Genomic DNA, 17,658 nt, shown 5'->3' with positions numbered 1-17,658 from the left:
GTATAGGAAGAAAATTGTATGCTATGAGCTATGTTTAACAGGAAAACATCAACAGTGCCACAGCAATATCAAGGATATATAATGCAGGGAGGGGCAAGGTTTAGGGGGGTTGAATTTTCTATTTGGTGAGGGTGTGTTTATTGGCTATCTTTCTCTTGGGAACAATGAAATTATTGAGAATTTAGAGTGTTGATAGACTGTTAACTTTGGACATTATACATGAGGCCCCGTAGATGGAGTTGGCTGAAAGATGCACTGCCTGAGAAGAAGATTGATGAACAATGGTCTATACAAATGATTGAACATTGTGCAGCTACAAAAAGAAACAAAGTTGTGAGGCATGTGATGATGTGACTGAACATGTGGGACATTTGGTGAGGCAAAAAAAGCCAGAAACAAAAAAGCAAGTATCATATTATATCATTTAGAAATAAATGTTTCTGTCTTTTTCTCTGAATTCCATCTTCTTATAAAGGGCTTCAGTAAAGAGATTTAAAACCCAATATGAATGAGGTGGGTGACATCTTTAGTAAAGATAATACTCACAAAAAAATCCTACTTACAATGCGTCCATACCCACAGGAGTGGATTAAATTTAAGAACATGTTTTTCTCTGGTATATAATTTATGTTTTTCTCTGGTGTATAACAGGTTCTTACTATCACAGGCACATTTGTTATTTCATGCATTGATGGAAAGTAATTGATTTCATAACTTCTTATTTATTCATTTTAGATAAATATAGTGTGGGTGTAATATTTTAGTTGTATGCATTCTTCAAATATGTTTTGGTTTCCTAGGATGCTTTAAGCATATATCATGTAATAGTTTGGCTTAAACAAAAGGAATTTAAGCCAGATTTGATGCCAAGAACATGTCCAAATTAAGTTCTCAACAAGACAATGATTATTCCACAAGATTCTGGCACTCTGAGACTGGCTGACAACAATCCTGGTCCTTAGCATAGCACATGACATTGCACATGGTGGTGTTTCCTGGTATCTCACTTCTCCTCTGGGTTCTTTTTATTTAAACCTCTGGTTGCTCTGTCTTTTGCTTTCTCTCTCACTGTCTGAATTAATTTCATTTATACTGGCTGCAAGTAATAGGATTATGTCCCATCCTGATTGAGGTGGGTAAATGTCCTGCTTACAATGGTTTCACACACACAGGAATGGATTAACTTTAAGAACATGTTTTTCTGGGATACATACAGCTTCAAAACACCACAATCTACCCTACAAATTAGTCAGTATTCTCTAAAGAAACAGAACCAATATATATGTAAATATAATAAGATTTTTATAAGAATTGTCTCATGTGACTGTGGGATGGTAATACCCAAACTCCACAGAGCAGATAACAAGCTGGAAACTCAAAGCAATGGGACAGTTTTTATTTTGTTCCAATATCAATGTATTTTACATCATTTTACTTCTTTCTTTCACTGGACTTAGGCTTTTAATAAGGAGACAGAAGGAGAGGAAGAGGAGGGAGTGTCTAAAGTCACAGACTTAGGTGAGAAGGAAAAGGGGAGTGCAAAGGTGGCAGATTAACAGGAGGATGAGGGGAAGTGCAGGAGTCAGAAGGAACTGCACAGGAGCTTTAGCTCTTACTTTCTGTATCAGGAAGCCAATGGGTTCTCTTGGTCACCACTTTTTCAATCTGTAGTTCAAAAGTCTTAATCATCTGTGGGCTGAAAATCTCAACCAGCATTTTTCTAGCTTGGGTGCTGACACTTTCCTTTATCTCCTCTACAGCTGAATGTTCAGCATCTCTGCAGAATAGACTAGGAGCTTGGCTGGTAGGTAAAATGCCATGCCCCCCAAATTTTCCCTGCAGTTTTCCATTCTGAGCTATAGCCATAAACACAGAATATATGGAGTTTTGTCCCATTTGTTCATTCCCTTACAAATAAATTTAGCTGCAAAATAGTATTATAATCTGTTGGCCTCCTAATTGGTCACTTTTGTTTATCCTTTATTTTATATTAAGGCAAATTTACACAAAAGTTTCATGCTTTTCTCTGTCAAACACTTGCCCCCAAATTGCTCCCAATTCTCTAGAATGAAATTTAAAGGATTAACCTCCTTTTTTCCCAAGATTTCTCACTCAGATTGTACTTATATTTTTCTTTTTAAAATACTCTTTAGGCAACTTTTGAACAAAACAAGACAAAATAAAACACAAGCCAGAAACACTAAAAAGCAAGAAATGAGTCCAAAATGTAAGTATCAAGTTTCAATACCTTTTCCTATGCCAGGGCTATATCCTCCAAAAACAGCTGTGGCAGGAGTTTGTGTGCTACTGCACACCTCAATAATCAAATCTAAACATAGGCACTAAATTCAGTGATTTTCCCTTTATACCAGGAGATTTTCCTTTCCAGAAATGAATTTCCAAATGTAGTTTTCCACTTACATTTTGGTAGGAATTCATGTATCACTGAATAACAAATCAAACGAGGCCCATACAAATATGTATATTTGTATATAGAATCTGCAATCTGCACTCACACACAAGACCTGTTTTCCTCCACAGTCAGTTACTTCTGGCATCCTAGAGACCCCAGGAAATAAATTCTCTCATCCAGCTCTTGGAGAAAAGTTTCTCTACCAGTCATAGAGGTAAGACTCATAAATGTTTTTCATTGGGGGTCCAGAATTCCACCAAGCAGCACATCATTCAGACATGGGGCCCCATGTTGGGTGCCAAATTGTATATAAGCCTTCCCCAAATCTGGGTTCAGATAATGTGTGACATACAAAATAGACCAAAAAGGAAAAAAATATTTATTTACACCAGTGGGAGAACAGGGGAATATTCTCAAATGTCTCTCCTCCTAGTGATTTTTCAATTGTCTTTTAGACACATTGGAGAAAAAGAAAGATAATCATATTGGGTGAAAATTTCCTTATCTCATTTGATTACTACTTTCTTTAGAATCTACATCCTCTATGAAACTTCCACATTGTTCCTCCAAGTCTGGGGTAATAGATGAAATTCTATTCATATCTGGGTGATCTGGGGCAGAAGATGAATTTTTATTCATATCAGAATGCACATTTCACATTTACATATTGTTCTTCTGTGAGACTGAAAGCACACAATCACAGCTCTCTTACAATCAAGCTATGAATTCAGTATAAGGCTCTTTACCTCATTGAACCATTTTTTGAAAAGAGACTTTATGCTCCCCTTTGTTTTCAATTCTTTCCCATGCCTTAACACAGCATTTACAAACTTGATCAATGGCCTGATCTGTCATGGTTAATTGAGCTTCAATTCTTCCCCGGGGACCTCTCCCTGCTACCTGTTCTAAAGAAATTAGAATATTTTGTGCTAAATTTTGGTTAGCTAAAACATGTGTATGTTCTCCCCACTAAGTTCTAAATTATACATACTCTCCTGACACAAGAGTGATTTTTGCTAGATTATCCCAGTCAGCCATGGGCAAGTGAGAGCCCTCAGCTAATCCTTATATCAATCCAACAGTAAAGGGAGAAGTAGGTCTGTATTGCTCTACTGCTCTTAGTTCCTTTAAAGTCTTAAAAGGAAAAGGCTCATGCCTGAGTTCATAAATCCCATCAAGATTCTTAGCATCTACACTTTGAGCAATTTTTTCATGGATTGTTACAGGGAAAGCCATCTGAAGATCATCTAAATCATTTTCCCCAAGAGCTTACAAAATTCCCTGTTGAACAGGTGTTAATTGATGTTTACCTGCTTCCATAGAAGGAAAATGAGGAGCTGGGAAAGGGAGTTCATCATCTCTAATATCCTTAATTTTCATGGGGGGAGGCAGAAGAGAGGTTTAGAGAATCATCCATGTTCTCCATTAGTTTGTCTAAGTTGTCAATTACTTCTTCACATTCCTTCTCATTTTCAGTTTGCAAAGGCTCAAGGATTGAGTTGATTATAGTCCAAGTGGGCCAAATGGCTACAGGAAGTGACACACCGTGTACATATAATTTTTAAGCTCTTTTTCAAATCTCTCCCAGTCACCTACCCCTAAGCTGCCAAGAGTGGGAAACCAGGAACAATATTTCTCTATTTAGAACTATTAATAGTTCTAAAAGCTGAGCCTCACTGGCTCTTGTTTTTCCTGCTTTAAGTAATATTTTAATAATACAGAAATAGGGGTGATATTTAGTAGTGTTATCATTATCCACCATTTTTGCCCTGCTCATTTTACCTGAGAGTGTCTGTGCCTTTTAGTTTCTGCTTCGCAGAGGCAAGAGGCCTCTAAATCCACTTAGGGATTCTTGATGTAACAATTTCAATTTTTGCTCCAGCGAATCTTCTTCTTTGTGCCCATGTTGGGCAAAACTTGCTGAAACCAGCTCAGTATGAGGGGTTGAAGAAGGCGTCATGAATCTGAAAAATAAACACAGTTACACAGAAGAGTCTGTTAAGATGAGAGTAGAGGACTCATGTCTCAAAGACAAGAGTGTGGATGCTTGTTCAGCACCATATTTATTTCCTCAGTAAAGCAGTGAGTACACAGTAGTATTTTTTATTTATGCTTACTCCCTAATAGTACATGCAGACAGAGAGAGTGCCTCTTCCTTCATTATTGAGGTAATGATTACCGGACAACGAGCATTTTTTGCTCTATCTTTACTAGAATGATAACCAAGTGGATGTTTCTCAACTTTGCCTAACTTTAGTGTTCTAAAGTTAATAGTCCATCATAAATGACAGGACTTAGTGTTGTGAGTCTTGCTTTGACTTCATCTCTTATTTTCCCTGCATTTCCCCCTTTTTGTTTTTGAAGACTCAGGAAAGCATTTTTGGTGACCTCTCTCTGCAATATTCATTCAAGGGCATTTTGCACACATCAGAAGACTGTGCAGGTTAAAAGGAGAAAAATAAATAATATTATGATATTATTTAGTAACCCACATCCCCATCCTTTAATCCACATAGGTGGACTAAGAGTCTGAAGCCCATCTGCTATGCTGTTGATAGTCTCTGAGAAGGACAGTAGTTCTATATAGGCATGTTGTATATCAGAGACCAATTCTTGGAGGTAAGAAACATCCAAGCTTAAATTATCATAATATCCAGTTATATGATGGTGAATTTTTCCCAGAAAATATCAGAAGCACTATATACACACAGAGCTACCCAAAACTAGATATATTCCAGTTACATTTCAAATGCATTTGTAGCTTTAATAATCCCATTTCCTCTCCTAATAACATTACAGCATTTTCAGCATCAACCAATCAATCATTAATTTCTTTTTCAATTTTAGTTTGCTCTCCCAATGCAAGACATGCATTTGTATGCTACTTTTTTACAAATTTAGTAGTGTAAATACTTTGTTGTAAGGCAACAGCTGCTGCTGCTGCAACAGTGTTCAAACTATAATACCCAAAACAACTGCAATTAGTAACCCTATAAATTGGTCCTTCTAATAACTTGATGCAATACAGATAATAATGCAGGCATATCTGGTGAGGATTCCCATGGCCATGTGTGATTCACAGGAATCCATAATCCAACATGTCTTCTCAAGATCATATGACTACTATTAGAATTGAATACGGTATTATTAAGGCCAGTATACAATTTGCAAGAATTACAAGTTACCTCTGAAGAACTTTCATTGAGATTGAACTCTCCTGTTATGAATACAAAAGGATCCCAAACACAGCTTGGTAAATAAATGGCTTTGCTACTTTTGATGGAAAAATTGTATAGTTCATCATGAAAATATTTTCCATTCTTAAGTTTTATAGACTGTAGGCTTAAAGGAATTATACATAAAGAAGATTGTGCAGGCCTATTTTTCAGTTGAGGTAATGGAGGAACCATACCCATACCATGCCAGTAATGGGGTGATCTGCATGTGTGGAGATTACAATATGGCTATATTGTGACACATGCCACCTTAAAGCTTCTATTTTGAAGAACATTTTGATGTGTGGTTGCAATTCTGGGCTGTATACCTTTTAGGAGACCAGCCCAAAACAATTCCATAGGAACCATTAAGTAACCACACCCCAAGAGATCATCTACATTTTTTTCCAATGTATGTGTTCACTTTCAGGTGTCCATACATGGCTAGAAGTACAAGGTGGTCTATCAGAAGGATTCTTAGTTAAATTACTCAGAGAAATCTTTAAGGTCAAACCAGACAGCATATATGACTGAGCTACTAAAACATTGCCATGTTTAGGAGTAACAGATAGCCATGCTTGGGATGACAAGTTAATACAACCCTCCACCAGACCCACACACATAGGCCATATGGAAAAACCTAAAGACAAATTAAATAGTGTTCCATTTTCATCAGGATGTGGTGGGAGCCAAGAATCCTCAGGTCCCAGCATCCAAGAGGAATCATTGATATAAATTAAATGAGGGCTTTCTTTTCAAGAAACAGGGTGTAACAGAGCAGGGTTGGGAATATCAACCAAATAGGTATTATTAGTTGCAGCAACAACAGGTAGGAAACTTACAGTCACACTGATTATAACCATAGAGATAAGCATGTTAGGGACTGTTACAGGCTTCCTTGATTCTTTAGCTGCTGTTCAGCATCTTGGCATAGATTCTGAATTTATCCCCATGTTGGTGGACTTGTACTTCTAGTGCCTGGAGTCAGTTTTAGTTGTGTAGTGGTCAAACTTAGTCCTTCCATCTGGATGGCTGGAGGGGTCTTGTTCCAGAATCAGGGACAGAATTATCCTTTGACCCAGAATTTCCTCTTTTTCCTGTCACTCATGGTACAGTTTTATTCTTTATCTAGGCACTCAAGCAGATTTCTCTCCTGTTTCTGGTAAGACACAAGCAAACCCTCATCTCCATGTTAACTGTTTACCCATATTCCAAATATTAGTCAAAGGATCATTCCACCAGATCTATGAGGTGTCCTTAGCATTGTGGGTATTTGTTCATTATGCTTATATTGTTTTTCCACAGCAGTAGCATCAATTTTTGAGTTTAAAAAAATTTAGGTAAATAAAGCTTTGTGTAAATGAGTATGAGGCATTTCTTTATCTCCCCCTTTTTATTTTCTAAGCATAACCTTCAATGCCTGGTTGGTTGTTTCAACTATGTCTTGTCCTTGAGGATTATAATGAATGCTGGAACAATGTGAAATGTTCCTGTTTTGCAAGAATGGTTTAAGAGCTGCACTTGAGTAAGTGGGGGCTTTATCAGTTTTGATAGTTCTGCAGGAGTCCCATAACAAAACAAGCTAGAAGATGTTGTTTAACATGTCATGATGTTTCCCCTGTTTGTGCTGTAGCTCATGTGTAGCCAGAAAAGGTATCCACAGTTACATGGACATAATTTAGTTTTCCAAATGCAGCAAAATAAGTAACATCAATTTGCCACAAAGAATTTGGTTTTAACCCTGTAGGGTTAACTCCTGTTTCAGTTTGTATTGGGTTGTTCAAGATTTGACAAGAAGAACAAGTTTGGACTACATTTTTTGCTTGAGTCCAAGTTAATGGACAATGGGCTGTAAGTTTAGCAACATTTAGATGTGTCAAATTATAAAAATGTATGGCATCACTTAAAACTAGTGTAATTAGTTTATCAGCTAATGAATTTCCCTGGGCTGAAGGGACAGGAAGAGTCATATGAGACCAAATGTGAGTGATATAAAAGGGATGGATATGAAGGTACACAACAGATTGCAATTTTTGAAATAGCTGAAATAAAGTAGGATTTCGGTTTTGCTTGATAACAGCAGTTTCAATTAATTGCACCATAAACACCACATATGAAGAATCATAAAATATTAACTGGCTGGGAAATTAACTGAAGACAGTAATCACTGCTAGGAGTTCAGCTTGTTGTGCTGAATGTCCTCGGATCAAATTTTTCTTTGATTTAAACCCTGAATATCCTACAGTGCCATGTCCAGACCCATCAGTGAAAAATAATAGGAAAATCTACATGTGGATTTATTTTGTTTTATTGGGTAATATGTATTGAGTTCTTTTAAGAAAATGTATGACAGGATTATTGGGTAAATGATTGTCAATTTTTTCCCACAAAGTCAGCAAAACAATTTGCCATAACAAATGGTTCTGAAAGCAAGCATTAACTTCTCTCCTTGTCAGAGGAAGTATCACTTGAGAAGGATTCTTTTGTAATAATGAACCATATATTCTCTGTCCTTAAGAATTATTTATGTAATAAGATCAAGATATAGAGATTAGGATTTTACCACATTATTAGGAAGAAAAACCCATTCCACTATCCATCACCTTTCATGATTAATCCCATTGGAGAATGATTGGAGGGAATGACTGCAAATTGCAGTGAACCATTAGGGTGAATGTGTTCTAACTGGGCTTTTTGAATTTTCTGCTCAACTACGTCTTTCTCCTTTTTGGCTTCCTTACTCAGGAATGAGGAATATTAAAGCTTGAATGTCTTTAGGGTAAAGCAAAGAGAACAGACAATTCATAAATAGCAATACCCACTTTTGGTTTAAGCCAATTAATATCTCCTAAAAGCATCTGTAGATCATTTAGAGTTTTTATAGAGTCTCTTCTAATTTGCACCTTTTGTGGTTTTCCAGTTGTTCTATTTACCTCACATACTAAATAGGACATAGGAGTGACTGTTTGAAATTTTTCAGGAGCTATTTTAAGCCCAGAATTTGTTAGATGCTTCTCTAAATCCTTACATAATGATATTAACTCAGTTGTTTTTGCCACACAGAGAATGTTATCAATATAATGGATTATATAACATTGAGAATATTGTTGTCTTCTTGGAGTCAAAACTCTAGTGACCTAGCTCTGATCTGACACAAAGTAGTACTGTTCAACATCCCTTGGGGTAGAACTTTTCATTGAAATCTCTTCATAGGTTCTTTATTGATAAGAGAAGGGGTGGAAAAGGCAAATTTCTCCCTATCTTGGACAGCTAAAGGTATAGTAAAAAAGCAATCCTTTAAATCTATAACTATTATTGGCCATTTTTTTGGAATAATTGTAGGTGAGGGCAACCCTGACTGTAGGGCACTCATGGGCTGAATTACTGCATTTACAGCCCTGAATTCAGTCAATAACCCCCCTTTCCCTGATTTCTTTTTAACAGGAAAAACTGGAGAATTCCATGGGCTAAAGGACTCCTCGATATATCCTTTGTCTTATTGTTCCTTAACTAGTAACTGAAGTGCCTCTAATTTTTCAGCTGACAAAGGCCACTGCTCAATCCATACAGGAGTGGAGGAAGTACAGCTAAGTGGCAATGGACAGAGAAGATTTAAGAGGCTAGCGAGATCAGTGGCCACAATGGAAAAAGTGAATAACCCAGGCCCTTCTGGTTTTTATAAGAGGGGAGAGAAATAAGGTCCACTATATTGTGATGATATTTTCCTAACCCTAATCCAGGAATATACCCTTGTTTTTGCATTATATGTTGGCACTACTCACTGCAATTATTAGCTTTAGGAATATATATCTCAGCTTGCCATTGTTCCAACAAATCAGGGTCCCATAGGTTAATAATTAAGTCAGCAACATATGGCTGCAACTTAGCTGGTTGTCCATCAGGGCCCTGGCTATGAAAAGTATTAACACTTTGTTTCAGTTCTTGGAGTTCCCAGTCCTAATAAGGACACTGGTGCTTCTTGTAGTGCCCAAGAAGACAGCCAATGTTTAGTATTAATAATAGAAACACTAGCCCCAGTGTCAATAATACCTTTAAATTTCTTATTCTGAATAGTTATTTCACATAAGGGTTTACATTCTAAATTTTTTTTCATTTAAAAACACTCCAGCCTTTCCCATACTTGCAATGTCATAACTACTATGTACCCAATCACTCTTACCCACAGGCACATAAGGGATAATAAGAAGTTGGATAACACCTTCACCTGGTGAAGCTTTCCACAGTGTGCATGATGACATCATAACCCAGATTTCTCTTTCATAATCAGAATCAATAATGCCTGTACAAAATCTCATCCACTGGGAGTTGAGACAACTCCTTCTTAATATAAGGCTTACAGTTCCTGATGGCAAAGGACTGACAATGCCTGTTTTAACACAAAGAGGTGCTTCCCTGGGGAATAATGTAACAGGGTCAGCACAGGGAGGTCTGTTGCTGTGCTTCCCACAGTGGCTGGGGATAAGCCCAGGGTATGTTGAAGTACTGGCTGAGCAGTGACACCTTTTGATCATTGACTTGAATGAAGATACACTGTTTTTGTTCATTGCTGGGAGTGTGCCCTGCAGGTATTTTCCCCACAGTAATCTACCATCCTTATGAAATATAGATTTACATTGAGTAGACCAATGATTTTCCTCCTGGCACATGAGACATAATCCAGATGGTTTAGAACTTTTGTCTTATCTTCTGTAGCAAATCCCTTGTTTGTTTTCTTTCTGCAATCCTTCCTAACATGGCCAGGTTTTCCACTATTATAACATTTTCCCTAGAAGGGAACACTTAGTTTTAACCCTGCTGCTGCTTTAGTCATCATACTAGCCTGAGTCTCAGCCATCATTTCCATTTTATGACTTTCTGCCCCAACATCCTGACAAAGCTTAATATAGCCTATTCAAACCACTTTCTCTTTCATTATAGCTATAGCTTTGACAGTGTTTATTTGCATTTTCATAAGCACAAAGTTGTAGAATAACATCTGCTGCTTCTCACTTACTAATTTGTTTTGTTATAGCTTCTTGTAATCAAGCTATGAATTCAGTATAAAGCTCTTTACCTCCTTGAACTATTTTTTGAAAAGAGACTTTATGCTCCCTTTTGCTTTCAATTCTTTCCCATGCCTAAACACAGCATTTACAAACTTGGTCAATGGCCTGATCTGTCATGGTTAATTGAGCTTCATTTCTTCCCCAGGGACCTCTCCCTGCTACCTGTTCTAAAAAATTGGAATATTCTGTGCTAAATTTTGGTTAGCTAAAGTATCTGCATGTTCTCTGCACCAAGTTCTAAATTGTACATATTCTCCTGGCCCAAGAGTGATTTTTGCTAGATTATCCCAGTCAGCCACAGGCAAGCGAGAGCCCTCAGCTAATCCTTGTATCAATCGAACAATAAAGGGAGAAGTAGGTCTGTATTGCTCTACTGCCTTTAGTTCCTTTAACATCTTAAAAGGAAAAGTCTCATTCCTGAGTTCATAAATCCCATCAAGAATCTTAGCATCTATGCTTTGAACAGTTTTTTCATGGATTGTTACAGGGAAAGCCATCTGAAGATCATCTAAATTACCTTCCCCAAGAGCTTACAAAATTTTCTGTTGAACAGGTGTTAATTGATGTTTACCTGCTTCCATAGAAGGAAAATGAGGAGCTGGGAAAGGGAGTTCATCATCTTTAAAATCTTTAATATTCATGGGAGCGCAGAAGGGAGGTTTAGAGAATAATCTAGGTTCTCCTTTAGTTTGTCTAAGTTGTCAATTACTTCTTCATCTTCCTTCTCATCCTCAGTTTGCAAAGGCTCAAGGATTGACTTGATTGTAGTCCAAGTGGGCCAAACAGCTACAGGAAGTAACACACTCTGTACGTGTAATTTTTAAGCTCTTTTTCAAATCTCTCCCAGTCACCTACCTCTAAGCTGCCAAGAGTGGGAAACCAGGAACAGTATTTCTCTATTACTTGTGAAAGTTATAAAAGCTGAGCCTGTTTCTTGTTCCTTATAGGGTTGATATTTAGTAGCATTATCATTATTCACCATTATTACCCTGGTCATTTTACCTGGGAGTGTCTGTGCCTTTTAATTTCTGTTTCCTGGATGCGAGAGGCCTCTAAATTCACTTGGGGTTTAATGTTGTGACAATTTCAATTTTTGCTCCAGGGAACCTTCTTCTTTGTGCCCATATTGGGCACCACTTGCTGAGACCAGCTCAGTATGAGGGGTTGAGGAAGGCCCCATGAAACTGGAAAATAAAGACAGTCACACAGAAGAGTCTGTTAAGATAAGAGCAGGGGACTCATGTCTCAAAGGACAAGAGCCCTGGATGCTAGCTCAGTACCATATTTATTTCCTCAGTAAAGCAGGGTGTGTACAGAAATACATATTTTGTTTATGGTTATTCTCTAACAGTATGTGCAGACAAAGAGACTGCCTGTTCTTTCATTATTTGGGTAATGATTACAGCACAAACAGCATGTTTTCACTCTATCTTTAAAAGAATGATAACAAAGTGGATGCTTCTCAACTTAATGTTCTAAAGTTAATATCCACCATAAACCATAGGTCTCAATGTTCTGAGTCTACCCATGTTGCTGTTGCTTTGACTTCTCTTATTTTCCCCCTCAAACAGTTATGGCAATTTCTCTTTAAAAGCAAAATGTATCAGGTGTACTGCTAAAAGTTCTGCACACTTGGAGAAATTCCATTCAAAGCTGTCCTATATAGATGCCCCAAAATAGCTCTAGCAATCCTTTAACTACCCACTTTCAAGTTACAACTATACATCATGCAGAACCTGGCCCAAATTTTTACTTCCTTGGTCAATTGACTATAAGGAACTACCCTAGAGACTTTAGTTGTTCTCAGGGATGAAAAGCAACATTGTAACCCTGAAGGCTTGGCGTTTGGGCCACTTACTTCTGTAACTTATTTGTGCTTTCAGGAGCTCCCCAAAAGGCTTATTGTGTACATACCATTTGCATTTTGTCGTGGTGTGCTGCTCTGAGTGCCCAACTTTTCAGCTTTATGTGTTAGAGGACACCAAGCTCCTCATGAGAAATTTTTTTTATTAATTAAAAAAAATTAACTAACACAACATTTAGAAATCATTCCATTCTACATATGCAATCAGTAATTCTTAATATCCTCACATAGATGCATGATCATCATTTCTTAGTACATTTGCATTGATTTAGAAAAAGAAATAGCAAGGCAACAGAAAAAGAAATAAAATGATAATATAGAGAAAAAATAAAAATATATATATAAAAAACAAACAAACAAACAAACAAAAAACTATAGCTCAGATGCTGATTCATTCAGTGTTTTAACATAATTACATTACAATTAGGTAGTATTGTGCTGTCCATTTTTGTGTTTTTGTATCTAGTCCTGTTGCACAGTCTGTATCTCTTCAGCTCCAATTACCCATTATCTTACCCTATTTCTAACTCCTGATGGTCTCTGTTACCAATGACATATTCCAAGTTTATTCTCTAATGTCGGTTCACATCAGTGGGACCATACAGTATTTGTCCTTTAGTTTTTGGCTAGTCTCACTCAGCATAATGTTCTCTAGGTCCATCCATGTTATCACATGCTTCATAAGTTTATTCTGTCTTAAAGCTGCATAATATTCCATTGTATGTATATACCACAGTTTGCTTAGCCACTCATCTGTTGATGGACATTTTGGCTGTTTCCGCCTCTTTGCAATTGTAAATAATGCTGCTATAAACATTGGTGTGCAAATGTCCGTTTGTGTCTTTGCCCTTAAGTCCTTTGAGTAGATACCTAGGAATGGTATTGCTGGGTCATATGGCAATTCTATATTCAGTTTTTTGAGGAACACCAAACTGCCTTCCATAATGGTTGCACCATTTGACATTCCCACCAACAGTGGATAAGTGTGCCTCTTTCTCCGCATTCCCTCCAGCACTTGTCATTTTTTGTTTTGTTGATAATGGCCATTCTGTTGGGTGTGAGATGATATCTCATTGTGGTTTTGATTTGGATTTCTCATGAGAAATTTAATATTGTAGTAACTTCAGTCCATGGTTAAACATTCAGTCTCTATTAAGTTCCTATAGTGAGACAAAACCTGCTTCCCAAAAAGAGCATAGTTATCTGTAGAAGATGTAAACTCTTTTCTCAAAAAAATGCTAAGGTTTTGCACTGTGATTCTCCTATGGTGACCTGGCAAAAACTCCAGATAACATCTTTATTTACCACTGACACTTATAGCACCTTTGAATCTGCTGGACCATATGACCCAAGTGGAAGAGCATCTACACAGCATCCTGGACCTGTTGCCAACTTCCTTTTGTTATGATCCCCACAGAAAATCAGTACCATTTTTTACCACTTCGTAAATGGGTCAGAGTAGTAGCTCTAAATGAGGAATATGTTTCCTATACAACCTAAAAATGCAAACTTATCATTGTGCCTCTTTCTTGTCTGTAGGCAAGTCCAGATGCAACAGCTTATTCTTTACCTTAAAAGGGATTTATTGACAGGCCCAATCCAGCAGACATCTAGAAATTTCACTCAGGTGGAAGGACTCTGAAATTTTGCCAGGCTTATCTCCCACCCTCTGACAAGAGATACCTTCCAGTACATTTACAGTAGTTGCTACTTCTTACACATAGGCCCAAGCAATATGTTTATCAAAAAAATTGACCAGTGTGATGTCTTATGGTAGTGAGAGATGGTAAAGGGCTTTTCAGGCTAGATTATGACATTAGGTTAAGGAATTGATATACCCCTGATTTAGAACAATAAAGGTATATTGTTGACCATGAAAGCTAAAAGCAAACTGTCTCTGACCGTCTCAAGAACAATACTTGAGAAAAATTTTATTTTAATAGTTGCGTATCAGGTGCCAGTCAATGTGTTCATTTTCTCAGGCAATGATATCACTTCTGGAACACCAGCTGCAATAGGAGTCATTACCTCATTAAAAGTTTCTGATAAACTACTGTCATCCTCCAAGATCTATGGGTTTTCTGAAAGACCAAATAAGAGAGTTTTGTGAACATTACAAGTTTGTCTGGCCAATACTCATTACAATTTAATGGTATAAGACTGATTGGATGTCCATCTTAAGGTGTTCAGTTATTTAGTCTCCTGAGAAATTCATCATAATCTTCCCTTGGGGTTCCTAGCTTATGTCTGCCCTATAAAATTTTGACTGCCCAACCCACAGTTTTGTGAATCAATTTTAATACAAAAATAAAAATATATATACATATATATTTCAGAATCAATTCTGATTCTCTTATTCTATAGAGACCAAAACGTAATATTTTCTTTCTTCACACTCCACTAAATGAGAAACAGTCTTGATGAGAGGGGAAGGATATCAGAAATAAAATACTATTTGTGATAAATAACATGATTTAGTTCTTTAAATTTAATACAATCTTGTGATGTGAATATGGTTGCCAAAATTTATATTCACAGCCTTTAAGGAAAGGCATTTTGTGTGCATTGTAGCAAATGAATAACTAGTACTCAGATTTCTCCTTTCCACTGTAACATTTTTGGATTTAAAAATCCAAACATTCATTTCTGTTTTTAAATTTGAAGATAATGTAATATGAGAAGAGAATGTCAAAAATTGACCAGAAATGAGGTGGAAATTAGTACTTAATTTGTAAGCTTTTTCTTAAAGACTTATTCAGAAATGAATATGTTTCTTCATTAATGTATAAAGTAAATTCATCAAATTGAACACAATTTCTTTGCCATTGCTGATCACATCAATGTGTTGGATTTCAGTATGACTTTTCAAAAAATAAAGATGAAAAAACAATCCATTTAATTAATCCATTTACCTGAGTATCCTCTAGAGGCTGAGAGGAGTCAGACAGAAATACATTGGGTGTTAAGCAAGGATTCTTGGAGTAGCCAGAACCTGGAGAGAGTCATGGGCAGCTAAGAGAAGAAATCCAGAGTTTGTCTCAGAGATGCTAAGCAATGACCAACAGATGCTTAGAGTGAAAGCCATTGTAATCAGAAGCCGTAAGCAATGGATCATGGGCACAGAATGACCTCAGATGCCTGCCATGTGACTTCCCAGCTGACAGAGTTGTCCTAGATGTAGGATGCATTTTTTCCAAGAAGACATCTTCTTATTGGTGTCTTAATTTAAACGTTTTTAGAACCTTAGAATTGTAGCTTGTAACTTAATAAATTCCCTTTCCAAAAGTGAATTGATTTCGGGTATATTGCATTACAGCAGCCTTAGCAAACTGAAACTCTAAGGTATAACATTTTCCAAATAAAAGGAAAAAAAATAATTGTATGGATGGTATTATCACAGGACATTGCCTAGAGAACCTATAAATATACAATGAAACATCAGGATTGCCATATGATTTGGATATATGCAGGATTCCATGGAGAATGTGACTGAGGACCCTATATTGAAGTTGATTGGCTTCATGGAGGATTCTGATCTGTACTTTCTTATTTTTATTATTTTCTAAAAATTTACATCTTTATTCAGGTAGGAAATTTGGGACTGGTTGCATTGATGGTTGGGAATTCCTTGCTTCACAGTTCCATGAACTATTTTCTGAGTGTGATGTCATTGTTGGATGCCTACTGTTGTTCAGCTGTCATCCCAAAGATATCAGTCCCCATGTGACACAGGTGTCCCTGATGCTAGAATCCTTTCTTTTTCTTCTTTTATTTATTTATTTTTTATTAATAAAAGGAAAAAAGAAAAAAAGAAATTAACCCAACATTTAGAAATCATACCATTCTACATATGCAATCAGTAAATTTTAACATCATCACATAGATGCATGATCATCGTTTCTTAGTACATTTGCATCGGTTTAGAAGAACTAGCAACACAACAGAAAAAGATATAGAATGTTAATATAGAGAAAAAAAGTAAAAGTAATAATAATAGTAAAAAAAAAAAAACAACCAGACAGACAAAAACAAACAAAAAACAAAGAAAACCTATAGCTCAGATGCAACTTCATTCAGTGTTTTAACATGATTACTTTACAATTATGTATTATTGTGTTGTCCATTTTAGAGTTTTTGTATCTAGTCCTGCTGCACAGTCTGTATCCCTTCAGCTTCAATTACCCATTATCTTACCCTGTTTCTAACTCCTGCTGGACTCTGTTACCAATGACATATTCCAAGTTTATTCTCGAATGTCGGTTCACATCAGTGGGACCATACAGTATTTGTCCTTTAGTTTTGGGCTAGACTCACTCAGCATAATGTTCTCTAGGTCCATCCATGTGATCACATGCTTCACAAGTTTATTCTGTCTTAGAGCTGCATAATATTCCATCGTATGTATATACCACAGTTTGTTTAGCCACTCGTCTGTTGATGGACATTTTGGCTGTTTCCATCTCTTTGCAATTGTAAATAACGCTGCTATAAACATTGGTGTGCAAATGTCCGTTTGTGTCTTTGCCCTTAAGTCCTTTGAGTAGATTCCCAGCAATGGGAATCTACTGGGTCGTATGGCAATTCTATATTCAGCTTTTTGAGGAACCGCCAAACTGCCTTCCACAGTGGTTGCATCATTTGACATTCCCACCAAGAGTGGATAAGTGTGCCTCTTTCTCCGCATCCTCTCCAGCACTTGTCATTTTCTGTTGTGTTGATAATGGCCATTCTGGTGGGTGTGAGATGATATCTCATTGTGGTTTTGATTTGCATTTCTCTAATGGCCAGGGACATTGAGCATCTCTTCATGTGCCTTTTGGCCATTTGTATTTCCTCTTCTGAGAGGTGTCTGTTCAAGTCTTTTTACCATTTTGTAACTGGGTTGGCTGTCTTTTTGTTGTTGAGTTGAACAATCTCTTTATAAATTCTGGATACTAGACCTTTATCTGATATGTCATTTCCAAATATTGTCTCCCATTGGGTAGGCTATCTTTCTACCTTCTTGATGAAGTTCTTTGATGCACAAAAGTGTTTAATTTTGAGGAGCTCCCATTTATTTATTTCCTTCTTCAGTGCTCTTGCTTTAGGTTTAAGGTCCAT

General features: G+C 36.8%; 1 pseudogene; it reads right to left on the bottom strand.

The window, feature by feature from the left end:
- Positions 1-11,676, bottom strand: part of LOC143672836 (eukaryotic peptide chain release factor subunit 1-like) — a 43,949-nt pseudogene extending 32,273 nt beyond the window's left edge.
- Between the last annotated feature and the right edge of the window lie 5,982 nt (positions 11,677-17,658).

The sequence above is a fragment of the Tamandua tetradactyla genome, assembly GCF_023851605.1.
Source record: "Tamandua tetradactyla isolate mTamTet1 chromosome 18 unlocalized genomic scaffold, mTamTet1.pri SUPER_18_unloc_1, whole genome shotgun sequence".
Lineage (NCBI taxonomy): Eukaryota > Metazoa > Chordata > Mammalia > Pilosa > Myrmecophagidae > Tamandua > Tamandua tetradactyla.
The sequence above is the reverse complement of the archived record's forward strand: the minus strand, read 5'-3'. Positions and strand labels throughout refer to the sequence as shown.